This window comes from Cryptomeria japonica, chromosome 2 (genome assembly GCF_030272615.1).
Source record: "Cryptomeria japonica chromosome 2, Sugi_1.0, whole genome shotgun sequence".
In the NCBI taxonomy this organism is placed as follows: Eukaryota; Viridiplantae; Streptophyta; class Pinopsida; order Cupressales; family Cupressaceae; genus Cryptomeria; species Cryptomeria japonica.
The window spans coordinates 143,632,263-143,648,302 of NC_081406.1; the positions used below are offsets into that span (position 1 = coordinate 143,632,263).

Sequence of the window (16,040 nt, forward strand, 5' to 3'; positions counted from 1 at the left end):
GGGACAAAACTCTTGGGGCTCCCTCCAAGAGTCTTATCACCAAGTATTTGCCACTTGCAAGATACGTCTTAGGTCAAGAGGTTTATCCAAAACTTACACAAACCTATCTTCCTTGTCCTTTGTCATCCCATTTCACATCTAATCACCATCATCACTCACACCCATAGTACTACCACCAGTCCCACCTACCACACCCACCCCATTTATAGACCCACCACCAACTTGTTGCCCATAGTTTGCAACCCTAGCTATAGACGCTAGACCCTCCGTCATTTAAAATAGTATATCATGTTTCTTCAAGAAAAAAAAGAAGATTTTTTGTATGTTGATTACTCAACATTAAATAAACCATTTTTTTCATGTTAAGATAAATAATTATTTAAATATAAATCTTATTGTAAAAAAATATCCATACAAATATTATCTACAACTATAAGATTTTAGTTTTAATAGTACTAAAGATAAACAAATTTTAATAGCTACAAGATGCATTCACTTATAATAACCTATTCACTAGAAATATTTAAAATTAGTTTCATTTATGGATTAAAGTTCTTATATCCCTGACTCATTTGTCAATGAAAAGAAGGAAAAAATTTGGGCACACAGAATATTAATGAGAAAGCTGTTCAATGGTAACTATGTGAGAAGCATTAAATAGAATTCTTTTAAGTCAAAGGTGCAGCCATATTCAGAAAGTTCACATTGTAATAGCTTAAACATCCTCATTTAATTTGTGAATTTCAGACAATAATACAAGAGATGAAACTACACTACTTGGATTATGAAAATATAAGAGGAAACAATTTTACATCTTTCCTGTCAAACAAAGAGGAAGAAAGGACTCAATCGATTTCAGCTTTAGCAGAGAGATAAAAATACCAAAATCCAGTACCAAAATCCAGCCCTAGCAGGAAATATAAAATTTTGACTGTCACGATCTGGTATCTATTGTCAGGTTAGTTAGCAGCAGATATTATATTAATTCTCTCAAGATAAACATGTGATTACAAACTCAGCATAGAGTATCATCCAAATAAGAAATCTTGTATGTGACAAACATCCTTACAACTAACTTTATAGATTTACATTTACCATACAAAAATCTTAAAATATTTGGTTATATCTATAAAATCATCAAAATATTTTAAATTGCTGATAATTTTTAAGTATGATTTTGAAATTGCTTATGATAAAACATAATCTTGAATAATAAGAAAGAACTATTCAGTTAAGCTTCAATCCAAACTATCATAACTAGAATTATAACCAACATTATCAAAATAACTTTCCCATCCTTTACAAAAGAATAGTTCTATACATGAATAACACTAAAATTATTGCATAAATATCAATTTCTACAACTGAGAAAATATAAATCCAAGAGCCATTTTGAATGGCTGGCACTCACAAAAACATGAGAACTATGCTGCCCTAGAAATAATAAAAGAATCATCATTTACAAAATCCTTTAATTTTTGCATTTGACCAACTTTAACCAGCCAGTCAAGTATCCGGACAGTTGCATCACTCGGAGCACAACCTTCTTTCTTCATTTGATCCATCACCCAAAACGTTTTTTCAAGGTCATGTCTTTCACGGAAGGTGTCTAATAATATATTGTATGTTATAACGTCTGGAACCAAATGATTTGTTCTCATCTCATTCAGCATCGAGAGAGCCATGTCAATTTTGTTTTCCTTGCATAGAGAACCAATCAGTATAGTATAGGTTACAACATCTGGGGCAATACCAACCACTTTCATCTTTGAAAAATACTTGAAGGCCTTATCCAATTCACCATTTTTGCAATAGCCGTCAATCAGACAGCTATAAGTGACTACATTAGGAGTCAAGCCTTCATCTAGCATCGTATTAAAGAGTGAATGTGCTGTAGAAAAATCTCCTGCCTTGCACAGGCCATCAATGACTTTGCTGTATGTCACTTCATCAGTTTTCAAATCCCTTGTCGCCATCTCCTCTAAAATCTTTCCTACCATGTTCATTTCTCCCGTTCTACAGAATGCACACATCAGTGAATTATATGTAATTACATCAGGAAGATGTCCCCTATTTTCCATCTCAGAAATAAGTGTAAATGCTTCCTTTGCCCTGTTACTCTGACATAAATCACCAATTAGAATGTTGTAGGTAACAACATCTGGGGAGCAGCCTTTGCTTAGCATATTTTTAAACAACTTACGAGCCTTTTCCACCTGATGCAATTTACATAGGCTGCGTATCAAAGAATTATAAGTAATCACATTTGGTTGTAAACCCTTCTCGACATGTCATGGAAACAATTCCAAGCCTTGTCCATCCTGCCGTCTTTGCACAGTCCATCAAGAATTGAATTAAATGTCACTACATCAGGCAAAGGACCAAACTCCATCATTTGTACAAACAGATCGTAGGCTTTGTCTGTTTTCCCAGCCTTGCAAAATCCATTTATCAGACTACTATAAATATAGCAGTTAAGCAAATGGCCGTCTTGTAACATTTTACCTACTAATCCTAGAGCTTCATCTATTCTTTCTACTTTGCAAAGACCATCAATCATGGTGCTGTATGTAACAATATCTGGAGTGCAGTAACTATGTTTCATTCCAGCTACTAACCTTAAGGCTTCATCTTCCCTTCCCACCTTGCAGAGACCATTAATTAGGGTACTGCATGAAATAATATTAGGAGAAATGCCAGTTTGTATCATCTCAGCAAACAAAACAAGAGCTTCAACTACTCTACCTCGTTTGCAGATCCCATCAATTAGGGTGTTGTATGTAACAATATCTGGAGTGCAGTAACTATGTTTCATTCCAGCTACTAACCTTAAGGCTTCATCTTCCCTTCCCACCATGCAGAGACCGTGTATTAGGGTACTGCACACAATAACATCAGGAGAAATGCCAGTTTGTATCATCTCAGCAACCAAAACAAGAGCTTCAACTATTCTACCTCTTTTGCATATCCCGTCAATCAGGGTGTTGTATGTAACAATATCTGGAGAGCAGTAACTATTTTTCATTCTAGCTAATAACCTTAGAGCTTCATCTTCCCTTCCCACCTTGCAGAGACCATTAATTAGGGTATTGCATGAAACAATATTAGGAGAAATGCCAGTTTGTATCATCTCAGCAAATAAAATAAGAGCTTCAACTATTCTACCTCTTAAGCATATCCCGTCAATTATGGTGTTGTATGTAACAATATCTGGAGAGCAGTAACTATTTTTCATTCCAGCTACTAACCTTAGAGCTTCATCTTCCCTTCCCACCTTGCAGAGACCATTAATTAGGGTATTGCATGAAATAATATCTGGAGAAATGCCTGTTTGTATCATCTCAGCAAACAAAACAAGGGCTTCATCTACTCTACCTCGTTTACATATCCAATCAATTAGGGTGCTGTATGTAACGATATTAGGGAAACAATGAGCGTGCCTCATTCCGTGAAAAATCCCAAGTGCTTCCTCTATTTGATCCCGTTTACACGATGCCTTTATGAGGGTGGTATAAGTGACAACATCTGGATGTATTTCCATCTCTTTCATTTCAGCAAGAAGGGTGTTGATTCGAGGGATATCACCAGAGTTTCCAAGGCCACCCAAAAGCACGGTGAAGGATACGACATTGAGAGGAAGGCGTTGAGTAATGGCTGAATGTAAAAGGTCCCAGGCCTTGTTTGTATTTCTCGATTTACAGAGGGCAATAATGGACTGATTGAATTTGTGCATAATGGACTGTTTGTGTGTGTGTTGATGTAGAGATGAGGAGGTTTTGGAGTATTGTTTGGAAGAATGAGGAGGATGAGGATGAGGAGAAGGTACCTGTTTAAAGAGGGGGCATCGTATCCATTTGAAGTTGTGCATCATCATCTCCATCTTAATCTTCAAGCGCGTAACAGAGCAGAGCGTAGCAGGACAAAACCCTCGCGCATCTTCCCTGACCTTCCTTCACTCAAGCTAAGAATTTTTTATAAGTCTAAACTATTTGGGGCCTGGCATTATAATTTATGGTTTATAGATTTAATATCTAAGTACTTTTTCTTTTCAATTGCTTACTTGAATATGATTAATGTAGTTCGCACCTTTTTTTAAAAAAAAAAATTGAAAAAATAATTTTTTAATTTTCATGAAATTAAAATTATTTTTAAACTAATAAAATATTTTAAAGCAAAAAATAAATCTTAGCAAATGAAAATATACATGAATCAATAGATAATTATTTTTTGTTTTCAATAAGTAAAATTAAATTTTTTAAAGTACAATTATTCAAACTATACAATTAAACTTTAAAAAATATATATATTAAAAATCAATAATAATAATTTTTTTATAATAATTATGATTGTAATAAATAAATAAATATCTAAAATCATAAAAAATATTTCACTTTCATCTCCACTTCCTCTAATTATATTATTAAACTATGTTTCATAAAGTCGTCAATTTTTAATATCTATTCAATGAAGTTCTTTAAAAAAATTAAAGTGAATTGGTGAATTGATTAATCTATTTGCATAAAACTAAAATATAGAATGATAAATTATTAAAAAACTAAAAATGAAACTTGATATAGCTCACACTACAAAATAATATTTTGAAAAAATAATTTTAAATAAACAACACTTCCAAATCAATCCAACAACCCAAAAAATCTCTCTATTATATACTGAATGTAAAATGTTTAATAGTTAAATTATCCATTTGTTTCACATATTCTCTTCACATCTCTATAAAGGTATTAAATTCCTTAGCATTCAATCATTTTCTATTGACCAAAGACAACATGCATGTAATTCTAAATTAAGAATGGATGAATGAGATTAACATAACATCCTGGTTGGGGGATAAACCTCTGGCTTCCTCCCTTTCCCTATGAAGGATCCTTCATTCCACTAAGGAGTTCTTTGGCTTGCACATGTCAGACTTCTTTTATGTCAATTCCTAGAAGGATGTTTCTACTTGCTATCAAGACCAACCACATCTTCTCCCTATAGCTCATGAGTTACGACAGAAGCTAAAATTGATCAGGTTGCCTCTCTTTACTTCTGATGACTAATTCATTTCGAAATGGAACCCTAATGTGGCGTTTTCAGTCAAATCTGCCTACCGATGTCTCCTATGGATTGATGAACCCCCCTGATTGGTGGAAGCTTATTTAGAATCCCCATCTTATTCCCAAAGTCAACTTCCTTTGGTGGGTGGCACTTCATAATAAAATTCTTATGCTTGATAACCTCCATAAGTGACGATTCCAATTTTCCAATAGATGCATACTTTGTAAATTGGATGCTGAAAACTTCTCTCATCTTTTTTTACATTGTGACATTGAGATAACTCTTTGGGATATGGTTTATCAGAAATTTGACCCCCATTGGCCAATGAATGAAAGCTTAGTGCAATTATTGCAAGAATAGGATAGCTCATCCCACAACCCCCTTGTTAGTCTGCTCTGGAAATAGATACCACCACACCTTGTCTGGTGTATCTAGAAAGAAAGGAACAACAAAAACTTCTGGATAAAAATTTGAAACCTCTACTACGTTGGTCGTTGGGGGATTTTTTAAACTGCTAACGGAAAATCTTTCAATTATTTCAGTTAAACTACCCACTAACCCACCATTCACAACTGATTTTGAAATTGCTCGTAGATTGAACCTTCCAGCCTCCTTCACTACTTTTGATAATTCAAAGCGCATTTAGAGGTTGAACACTAAATGGAAACCTCCATATTGGAGCTACACAAAACTTAATTTTAATGGTGCTGCTCAACGAGGTTTGGCAACTGGGGGTGGAATCCTAAGAACTCATACTAGAGAGTTGGTTGCAGCTTATGCAAGTAATTTGAATGGACATTCTAGCAATCAAGTTCAAGCTATGGCTTTGCTTTGGGGCCTTCACATTTCCCTTTACATTGGGGTCAAGACAATTGTCATTTAAGGTGACTCAATGTTGATAATTGATGTTGTTAAAGGGTTGAATAGAATAAACTAGTTTATTGATGGTATCATTAGAGACACATTCAAACTTTTATCTACCTTTGACTCCTTCCTGTTGAACCATACCTACAGGGAAGGTAACTGTGTGGCGGATGTCATGGTGGCCCTTGGTGTAAATTTCAATGGAATAAGATGCTAGATAATTCATAACTCCCTACCCCCTCTATCAGACTCCTTATTGAAGGAGAGACTAATAATATTACCTCTAATGGACATGAAATCTATTAAGCCTTTCCCTCGTTCCCATTGTACTGCCTTTGAGGGATGGACGAGGGAATTTTTGAATTCAAATAATTGTAGCCTTTAGCCCAGTGGTACCAATGACTATTTGAGGTGGACTGCCACACATGCCATGAAATGTTTTTCACTCATTTTTTAGCATTGCCTTTTGATCCTCATGATGGCGCAATTCGCTTATGCAATGAGGTATAAGGGTCATATTGAGGATCATGTGACTGAAGGGCTTGTTAAGATTTTTTAACAGGTGGCAGCTTGGAAAATGATGTGTTTTCATGCTTCAAATCTGAGATGGTAATAATTATTTTCCTTAATGTCCCTTCGGTTGGCTAGGAGTACACTTCACACACTTCTCCTATTCTGGCAAATTACTGCGGCAATTATTTTGCCGAAGCATTGCTTTATGCCTTATTGTTTTATGGCAACAAAAAAAATTATTTCTCCAAGGCATTGCTCTGTTTTTGCATTTCTATTCTAAAAGTTAAGGAGAAAACTTTGGTTATCTTCTCTAAGGAGGTGGAAATGGGAGGTGAGTCGGACAATCCGAAGGACTTCAAGAAGGATGTTGTCATATGGAAATATTGCACTGAGGCAGGTGTGGTGTATTTTATGAAAATGCCTTAAGGGGCATGATGAACAACTTTCTATTCAATTTGCGACTTCATGGAATAACAGGCGAGTTGTGGTGGAGGGAATTTCTTTTGAAGTCACGAAGGAAGTCATTGCAAAGGCCACAAGACTTTCCCTTGAGGCAATAACATGGAAATGCAGCAGTCATACGACCAATAGTGAACATGTGAGCAAATTTTTCAAATGGAAGGAAACCCCGGTGAAATTCCAAGGTAGATTCGACAAGCTGAAACTCAAATACCCCTAGGATGTGGTATGTCTTCTTATCATAACATATTTTACTTTGGAAGGTCGCCATAAAATCTTTTACTATTACCACCTACCTCTTCTTAACCATTTTAGAAACAATGATTTACTATGTTTGTCATTTTATTTACTCCATTTTATGGAAATCTCCATTAAAGATGCCCTTGACCCTAAAAATAAAGGTAAACCCCTAATTCCCCTTCACCAGGGTTTAATTTGCCCTCCTAGGAACATAATGATGGTTCTATTGCCCCTTCTTGCTTCCCTCCCTTTAGTGACTTATGCTTTTGGTTTTACAACTCCCCCCCGCTCCAAGATTTTTTTAGCTTTTCAGTCAGGCTTTCCCCTCCCCTGTGGTGCCTTCATCGTTTTTCACCATCGCTGAACTAATCCCTCCTTCTTGCCCATCCACTTTGGGATGGGACAAGATTTCTTTGCCCTCCAAAAGCAAAGGAAAGGTCGAGAAGCAAAAAATAATTATTATAGATAACTACATCTCTGAAGGGTCTGAAGAGGAAGACCCCATTGATGATACTATTGGTAGATGAAGATCTCATAGATTGGCCTCTAAGGGCTCTATGGATAAGAAGGTGGAGGCCTACACTCACATGGACACTGAAGAAGATATGGAAGGGGTGATGAGGGGAAGATTGTTAATAGCCCCAAAAAAGAAGAGAACCTCGCTACCAGCATGGACTTTGCTAGCCTGGTGGACCCTGGCCCCTTAATGGGAGTCAACTCCCCTCAACTTTTGGAGACCCAAATGAATGTGAATCTGAAAAATATCATTGAGGGATTAGAATCAAGGATGCCTTCTCACCCTAAGATCCTAAAAAAATGATGTGGACCTCCCAGAAGATACTGGAAAAGAGAGGAAGGTTAAGTCCAAAAAGAAAAAAGATAAGGATGGGGAACCCAAGGATGAGAGGAATACAAAACCCACTAATTCCGTGAAGGAGGACCTACAGAACCCTGGCACCCATAGGCCCAACCTGGAGAAAGAAATACAACAGATGAAACAGGAAATTAAGGTTATCAACAACAGGCTATAAATAAGAGACAAACAACAAGTCAGTATCAACAAGTTCTGCATTAGGGTCTTGCATAGTTCAGCTTTGACACTCTCCCCGCTTCATGACAAAACAACTGATGATGAGAATGACAGGCAAGCGGCCAGGGATCTCTTCAAATTCTTCTTAGAGGACTGGGAGAAGGCCATTAGTATGGAAGGATCTCGTAATTTGGCCCCTTATTCTTTAGGTTTTTATTGCATAGTTTAATCTGGGGTATGCCCCTATTATTGTTAATTTCTACTAAACTCTCGTTTCTAGTTTTTTTTTGCCAACTTTCATTTGAACTCTCATCTGGTTTTTTTGTTGTTAATGTGTTGTTGATAATCATAGGCTTTATTAAGGGTCAATGCCCTAGATATCGTTGCTTTTGTAATCAAAAACATCCATTGTATATGTCTTATGTCAATTCCCCTCTCATTTTTTTACTTCTCAAACTCAAATAGTAAAATGGTTTTATGAGAATTTGGCAGGCACATGTAAAATGTTTAATAGTTAAATTAGCAATTTGTTTCACATATTCTTTTCAAATCTCTACCAAAGCTATTAAATTCCTTAGCATTCAATCAAGAATGGGTGAATGAGTTTAAGGTAACATCCATTCTCTATATCTTAAGTCAATTCCCCTCTCATTTTTTTACTTCTCAAACTCAAATAGCAAAATGGTTTTATGTAGGAATTATGCTACAACACGGCTTTGTTTACTTATAGTTTTCTCGTTAATACTGAAAATTGAATTACTGACCACTAAAATGAGAAAATGAAATTATAGTTCATTAAAAGATCAACAAAAGTATAACATATGATATAGCTTTTGTGCATACTTATTGTTTTGGATATTTTTTTTAAATAGATGTATTTTTTTTTCATGATATTTAAGATGTTTATTTATCATTAATTTTTGTTAAGGTAGAAGTATTGCATTTACTTAATTCTATTTTTCAATTAATATAGTCAATCATTACAAACAATTAATTTTTTAGAGCAAAAATTCTATAATTTGTATTTAATTTTTTTTCTAAATGATTGTAAAAATGTCATTTTTCTTTCAATAAAATTTAATTTTGTTAAAAAATCATTGCACATTTTTATTCATTCAATTCATTAAATAGAATGTCAAAATATTATAACACTTTTTTAATGATAACCATACAACCATATTCCTCAAATTAGAACATTGTTAAAAATTCATGTAATGTATTTTTGATATTATATTTTGAGTCATTTATTTCATTTCTGAGGTGATGATGATGTTGAGGCTGAAAAAGCATCAAATAAATAAAGTGATATCCAAACTTTTTAATTTTGTAATTATAATATTTATTTGGTTTTCATGTATAATTTGATTTTATAGTTTTTTTAAAATATTTTTTTAATAATTTATTATTATTTAAAAATTTTATCAGTTTTACTTTTTTTTTTTTATCGATAAAAGGTCGAGACCAAGGAATTTTATTAATTTAAAAAATAGATAGATTTACATTTACACCTCCATTCGGTGTGGGCACCGGTAGGAAAGAATGGAGGGAAGAAAACCTCCGGTCTAGCCCAGATCCTTCAAGGATCAGAAAAAATTAAGAATTATCAGTTTTACTTTTAATTTAATTATTTATTAATTTATAAATTTATTATTTATAGTTATTTTTTTAATTTTTTAATTTTGATATGTTTTTTTTTTTTTTCGATAATAGGCCGAAGCCAAATTTATTTTTATTATCATAAAATTACATCTCCATTCGGTGTGGGCACCGGTAGGAAAGAATGGAGATAAGAAAACCTCCGGTCTCGCCCAGATCCCTTACGGGATCAGATATTACAAAGTGTCTGTACAATTTACAATTCCTCCATTGAGGCTACATACAATTTTATAGATACATGTCAGTTTTCACTTAATTTTTATACATCTTTTCTATCCATCTTCCTTTGTGAGCTCTGTTCAGTCTGTCTTGGCGAAATCACTAGTGTTATGATCTTTATCTTCCATCCTCTCCCTTGACCTGTAAAGTTCACTGCATATATCTCCACCAGCTAGTTAGTAGCAAATGCAAACCAAATCATTTTAGAGATCATATAATAATTATTTCTGACTTTCCATCCCTTATAGTGAGATTATAGCCTTGCAAACCCTTATCTTGACACCCCTTTATTTAAGTATGTGTCTAAATAAGAGATTAGCCAGGCTACAATTCAACCAGCTAAGGATGGTTAGCATCAACATAATATCCTTAAATCTGCTACTTCTTTCATGACCAAATACATTATAGCCATGTTCATATTCTTGGATTGAAACATATAAATCTGTTTCTGCATATTCTGCCATATCAATATAGATAATTCATAAAGCATATATATATAAATATGCATATGCATTAATATATCCATATATATTGCATATCTGTCATATATTTCTGCATATGTATCTTTATATATTTATGAAATTAAGTGCTCAAATTTCAATTTCACATACCAGTATACATCCTACTTACATTTATATGCCTTTCTATTCATTTCTGTGTATGTATATTCTATCACCATCCATTTCTTATTGCTGCCCTTTAGTTGAAGCCATCATTCATATGTATAAACTTTATACATTCTTCTGTGTAAGTTTGCCAGTCTGCATATATATCTACATATATGTTTTAATTTTTTATTTTGTTTTATTTTATTTTTAACTTAAATTTAAATTTTAAATATATTTTAATTAATTATCTATTAACTTGATAAAATAATTCTTTAATATTAATTTTATAATTTTTTTAATATTTAGATTTTGATATATTTTGACTTTAAATTTTAATTTTGAATTTATATTTAAGTTTGAAATTTATTTCAATGATTTATGTTTTTTATGAAATCAAAAATAATAATTAAACATTATTAGAATTAATTTAATCATTCTCTCATTTTCTTCCTTTCTCTTTGTCGTTTCCACTTTAGAAATAGATAGAATTTTTGTCACATTATCTATCCACCACTTTGGATGTCCATTTGATTGTATTTAATATTGAATTGAGACCTTTACACATAATTGTTAATAAAATATGGGTGAGACTCCCGATCAATTCTTGTGAGTAAGCCTATCTCAATCTAACTATTGTAAGTCATACCTAGATAAGTAGTGGATTTCAAATTTCATTTAGATATTTCATCTCAAGCGATGGAATAAATAGCCTTATCAAGATCAATGGACTTAGTCTATTTCAACGTTCAATCAAATAGACTCACTTGCAATCTCATATTAACTAGGAATTTTTTGTAGGAAGAGTGGCATAGATATAACATCAACAAAAGATATATGTCTTGGCAAGCGGAAGACAACTGCTTAAAAAAAGAAGATAATAAATAAAATAGCAAAAAATACCAAATAATAATGATCCATCATCTTCGGGCATCTTGCACATCTCTCCATAAATTTGGACCATCAATCTGTATTGTTAATTGATTCGATTCGTATGGCAAATGCAATACATTCTAATATAAGGATATTGTACAAAAAAATACCATAATTATAACATTAGAAATAATATTTCCTCTCTCTCTCTACCATTCATTATCTTCCCTTGTTTCTCTCCCCTCTCTCTCCATTTCTATTTGTCTATCTCCACTTCTCTATTTTTTGTGGCTTCTCTATCTCTATATGTCTCTACCACTTTCTCTATATCTCATTATATCTCTATCTTTCTATCACTCTATCTCACAATCTATATCTACTTATATCTTTCTTTCTCTCTCTTCCTCTAATAATCTCCATCTCTCCCTCTCTATCTCCCTATCTCTGTATATCTTTATATGTCCCTCTACTTATCCCTATCTATTTGTCTCCCTCTTCCTCTTTCACTATATCATCATCTCTACCTCTATTTTACTATATCTGCCTCTCTCTCTCTCTCTCTCTCTCTCTCTCTCTCTCTCTCTCTCTCTCTCTCTCTCTCTCTCTCTCTCTCTCTCTCTCTCTCTCTCTCCATATTACTCTTTGATTGGGAAAAGTCCTAGGATTTTGGGATGAGAGCCAAAATAATGATTAATCATTGTGTCTTTATTGCTTCAATGAAAAACTAATTAGATTAAAAAATAACCTTATAAAATAGTTAATCATGATTTTTTTCTATTATTTTTTTAACAATGTTGAATTATAAGAAAATAAGTAATAACCAAAGTTGTGAGGAATTAAGGTCTTAGAAAAAAATTACGCCTTTGTAAAAAATCAATGTATTAATCATAACAAAATGAATATTTTTTAAGTATATTTTTAATTAAAAAGATTTTTCGTTTGTTAAATATTATACAAGGTGATACTAAGGGGCTAATAATCCATAAAACCTCTACATTAGACAAGTTTTGGAATCCAATTTCAATTTCTATCTTGCTATTCAGTTTATAAATGAAGGTAATTCAAGAGACGAGAACAATAATAGTGAAATTGGTAATACTTGTATCATTGTTTACATAATTTTGTACTTACCTTGGTAAAATGTCTTAAATGCAATAACATATCAACAAGTGGTATATTCTTGTGTTTGGCTTGGCTTATGCCCTAATCCTATACACCTCTATTTTTACCCCTATTCTCATACATTCCACCATCATTTCATCATTATTGCACTATCACAATTAATTTTATATATTTTTTCGTTGCCTTGAAATTAATGTTTTAATTCCAAGGTTTGTTTTTGTATCACTCTAGATTGACCATGACCATAAAATTTAAACCATTAAATTCAAATTCAATCTTTCTTACACATTTCTATTACTTTTTATGAACCAACTTAGTACACGTTAGTGTGACATGTATCTGTTGTTAGAGAATATTTAGCTATTAGTTATTTTTTTACAACTAGTTATTCTTTTTTGCTTTTTTGCTTAAGTTCAATTAGGAGTGCTTATTTTAGTTGTGCATCTCGTTTAGCTAGAGTTGAGCTTTATTTATCTCCTCATGCTTGCGCTTTAGTTCTCCTAAATTTAGCTTTGCGCTTTCTTTATAAGCACCTCATTGTACAATTGTAACTCATCCTATAATTTTGTATTCTTTGCTTTTGAGTAATATTGCATTCATTCATGCAACTCTAATTTGTGGAAGATGCTCTTGTTTGTCATTTGATCTTGCAGGTGCTTGTGTTGAAATCTTTTGTGTTGTAAATTTGAACATGGTATTAGAGCATGGATTTGGCAAGCAAATTTTTTTTTATCAATTTTGAATCAAAACGAGCATCACCATCACATATGTAACATCAAAAACCCCTAAGATCAACTATTATTTCGTCAAAATCCGAGCAGTTGAATTTTGGGGTTAATTTGGCTAAGGGCACATTTTTTAGGCAAGTTCTAGAGGTACCTTAAAAATATGGTCTGTTTGGGACAAAATAGACATCGCCATCATGTTCATAAGGCCCAAGAACCCTAGAAAATGCTTGCCAATTCATCAAAATCGATGAAAAATGACACCCAAGCAATCTTGGTCCCATTTCTAGCCTGATGTGTCTTCATTCAAACTTTTTGGGAGTATGGCTTGGGAATTTATTCCAAATTCATAGAGGAAAACCATTGAGAGGAAGAGTCAACCACTAATCTTTGTTGGCTACTGTGAGGAAAAAAACATGTACAAATTGTTTGATCTTGTTTCTAGAGAAGGTCTTGTTTTGGCAAGATGTCCAAGTTGATGAGCACTATTCATCTGATGGACTTTCCAACACCATCTTCTTCGTCACTTCCTACTCCTTCATTTCTTGAGGATTCTTTGCCTTTTGAGGATGAGGAAGATGTTCTAGTTCAACCCCAACCACCCATCCTACCACTTCCTAAGTGGGCTCATAATACTAAATTGATGAACCACACTCGGGACCACTTGGGATCCCTCAGATTTTTTCAAATGTGGCAAGTATTCTAGAGTGGGATAAGGCTACAACAGTGGAGTATTCTTCCTTGATGAATAAAAACACTTAGGATCTTGTACCTCTTCCTAAGGGAAGAAAGATGGTGCGACACAAGTGGGTGTATTGTACCAAGTATGCTACAAATGGTTCCATTGATAAGTATGAGGTTCCTCTTGTTGCCAAGGGGTTTACACAGATTGAGGACATTGATTATTTTAAGACATTTTCTCCTCTTGACAAGATGGATTCTATTCACCTTGTACTTTCTCTTGCAAATTCACAAGGATGGTTAGTTTATCAAATAGATGTGAAGAGTGCCTTCTTGCATGGTGATCTACATGAGGAGATCTATATGAAGTAGCCACAGATAATTTTGTAGGACTCTTGATTCGTTTGTAGGCTTTGATGTTTATTGTATGGTCTCAAGCAAGACCCTCCATCTTGGTATGACAAGATGGACACATTGTTGCTATCGATTGGTTTCATAGTTCCCATTCTGATCCCACAGTTTACACTTAGCATTAGGAAGGAGATCTTTTGATATTGGTCTTATATGTGGATGATTTAATTCTTAATAGCAATTCTTCTTCCATGATTCAGAGTGTTTAGAGAGCATTAATGGATAAATTTGATATGACAGATCTTAGTCTTTTGTATTACCTCCTTGGTCTTTAGGTTACTTAGTATTCGATTGGGATTTCCATTTGTCAATGGAAGTATGCTCTTGATATTCTTTAGATATTTGGAATTCTTGATTGCAAGCCTACCCCCACACCATTTTAGTCAGGGGTTGTGTTGTCTTCTAGTTGTTCTATTCCTTTAGTTGTGCTACATTGTATAGAAAGTTAGCTGGTACTCTTTTGTATTTGACACAAACTCATCTGAATATTCATTTATGGGTTGTATAGTCTCTTGGTTCCCTCACGATCCACATGAGAGTCACTAGAAAGCCACCAAATGTATCTTGAGGTTCATCTAGGGCACATGGCACTCTGGAAATCATTATATATCAAGAGACTCTAGGATTGTTGGATTCACTAACTCGGATTGGGTTGGTGATGTTAATGATTGGAAGTCTACTTCTGGGTTTTTTTGTCTTGGTTTTGGCCCCATTGCATGGTCTTTCAGGAAGAAATATGCTATTGCATTTATCATATATTGAGGTTGAATATCGAGCAATAGTTCTTGCTAGCCAAGAGGTTTTATGGCTTCCTCAATTGTTGACAGAGTTTGGTTTTTCTCCTAATGGAACCATTATTAAATTTGGCATGACAATCAGAGTGCTATTCACATTTATTGTAACCTAGTGGAGATCCACATGCACTTCATTCAGTAGGTGATTCAAGATGGTCTTCTCAGCTTGGATTACATACCTACAAAGGAGCAGGTTGCAAACATCTTCACTAAACCCTTCGCATCCCCATGTCATCTTCAATTGTAATCAATGCTTGGGGTGAAGGAAGTTGTCTTTAGGGAGTCTACTCGAGGCCTTCCTTCCTTTTTTAGCAGTTCATGTTTTCATGCTTTACATCTCTCACTTTTGGAGAGGGATTTTTTCCCACGTGATTTTTCTCCTTTTTCTCCACTTAGAGAGACTTCACTGGTTTGTACATGGGTACATAATCAGACCTTTTGTTTCCAAAACCCATTTATGCACTCATGCATTTATATTTTTTACTCACCCTAAGTTTCACTAAGGGGGGTGTTAGAGCATATTAAGATAATAGTTTCTATTTTACAACTAGTTATGCTTTTTTCCTTTTTTTCTTAAGTTCACTTAGGAGTGCTTATTTTAGTTGTGCATCTAGTTTAGCTAGACTTGAGATTTATTTATCTCCTCATGCTTGCACTTTAGTCCTCCCAAATATAGCTATGTGCTTTCTTTATAAGCATCTCATTGTACAATTGTAACCCATCCTGTAATTTTGTATTCTTTGCTTTTGAGTAAAATTGCATTCATTCATGCAACTCTTGTTTGTGGAAG

At 33.8% G+C, this 16,040-nt stretch overlaps 1 pseudogene; it reads right to left on the reverse strand.

Annotated features, from left to right (window-relative positions):
* Positions 1-1,275: 1,275 nt before the first annotated feature.
* On the reverse strand, positions 1,276-3,980 carry LOC131071334 (pentatricopeptide repeat-containing protein At3g22470, mitochondrial-like; annotated as a pseudogene).
* Between the last annotated feature and the right edge of the window lie 12,060 nt (positions 3,981-16,040).